The 1776-nt window shown below is 47.5% G+C and overlaps 1 non-coding gene across 1 annotated transcript; it reads left to right on the plus strand.

Annotated features, from left to right (window-relative positions):
* Positions 1 to 1004: 1004 nt before the first annotated feature.
* Positions 1005 to 1080, plus strand: TRNAT-GGU (transfer RNA threonine (anticodon GGU)). Its single transcript has one exon. It is a non-coding gene; the product is annotated as a tRNA-Thr (tRNA).
* The last annotated feature ends 696 nt before the right edge of the window (positions 1081 to 1776 follow it).

Raw genomic sequence — 1776 nt, forward strand, 5'->3', positions numbered from 1 at the left:
CAATGAACTAAGGTGCGACAATGAAGAATTGATGTTTCTCATCTCTCTCCCTTCCTAGCTGTCTGTCCCTATCTGCCTATCTGTCCCTCTCTCTTTCTCTGTCATAAAAAACAAACAAACAAACAAACAAAAAAAAACTAAGTAAAGGGCCTGAGTAGACACTGTATGTCCAAAAAGGACATACAGCCTGAGCAGGTGGTGGCGCAGTGGATAGAGCGTAGGACTAGGATGTGGAGGACCCAGGTTCGAGACACCGAGGTTGCTAGTTTGAGCACGGGCTCATCTGGTTTGAGCAGAGCTCACCAGCTTGGACCCAAGGTCGCTGGCTCGAGCAAGGGGTTACTCGCTCTGCTGTAGCCCCACAGTCAAGGCACATATGAGAAAGCGATCAATGAACAACTAAGGTGTCGCAACGAGAAACTAATGATTGATGCTTCTCATTTCTCTCCGTTCCTGTCTGTCCCTATCTATCCCTCTCTCTGACTCTCTGTCTCTGTAAATAAAAATTTTTTAAAAATTAAAAAAAAAGACATACAGATGGCCAACAGACATATGAAAAAATTACTCAGTATCATTAATCAGCAGAGAGATGCAAATTAAAACCACAATGAGGTATCACCTTACATGTGTCAGAACGGTTATCATCTAAGAAGTGTTAGAGAGGATATGGAGAAAAGAGAACCTCATGCAATGTTGGTGGGAATGTAGACGTACATCCACTGTGGAAAGCAGTATGGCATTACTTCAAAAAATTTAAAATGGGCCTGACTAGGTGGTGGTGCAGTGGACAGAGTGTCAGACTGGAATGCAGAAGACCCAGGTTCAAGACCCTGAGGTTGTCAGCTCGAGCGCGGGTTCATCTGGTTTGAGCAAAGCTCACCCGCTTGGACCCAAGGTCACTGGCTTGAGCAAGGGGTTACTCGGTCTGCTGAAGGCCCGCGGTCAAGGCACATAGGAGAAAGCAATCAATGAACTAAGGTGTTGCAACAAAAAACTGATGATTGGCCCTGGCCGGTTGGCTCAGTGGTAGAGCGTCGGCCTGGTGTGCGGAAGTCCCGGGTTCGATTCCCGGCCAGGGCACACAGGAGAGGCGCCCATCTGCTTCTCCACCCCTCCCCCTCTCCTTCCTCTCTGTCTCTCTCTTCCCTTCCTGCAGCCAAGGCTCCACTGGAGCAAAAGATGGCCCGGGAGCTGGAGATGGCTCCTTGGCCTCTGCCCCAGGCGCTAGTGTGGCTCTGGTCGCAACAGAGCAACGCCCGGGATGGGCAGAGCATCGCCCCCTGGTGGGCGTGCCAGGTGGATCCCAGTCGGGCGCATGCGGGAGTCTGTCTGACTGCCTCCCCGTTTCCAGCTTCAGAAAAATACAAAAAAAAAAAAACAACAACAAAAAAAACCACTGATGATTGATGCGTCTCATCTCTCTCCGTTCCCGTCTGTCCCTATCTATCCCTCTCTCTCTCTCTCTCTGTAAAAAAAAAAAAAAAAAATTAAAATGGAACTGCCTATGATTTAGCAATTCTACTTCTGGGAGTATATCCAAAGAAACACGAAACACCAATTCAAAAATATATATGCATTCCTATGTTCATTACAGTGTTATTTACAATAGCCAAGATTTAGAAGCAGCCCAAGTACCCATCAGTAGATGAGCAAGTTAAAAAGCTGTCATATTGCCTGACCTGTGGTGACGCAGTTGATAAAATATCGACCTGGAATGCTGAGGTCGCCAGTTCGAAACCCTAGGCTTGCCTGGTAAAAGCACATATGAGAGTTGAT

The sequence above is a fragment of the Saccopteryx leptura genome, chromosome 2, assembly GCF_036850995.1.
Source record: "Saccopteryx leptura isolate mSacLep1 chromosome 2, mSacLep1_pri_phased_curated, whole genome shotgun sequence".
Taxonomy (NCBI): domain Eukaryota; kingdom Metazoa; phylum Chordata; class Mammalia; order Chiroptera; family Emballonuridae; genus Saccopteryx; species Saccopteryx leptura.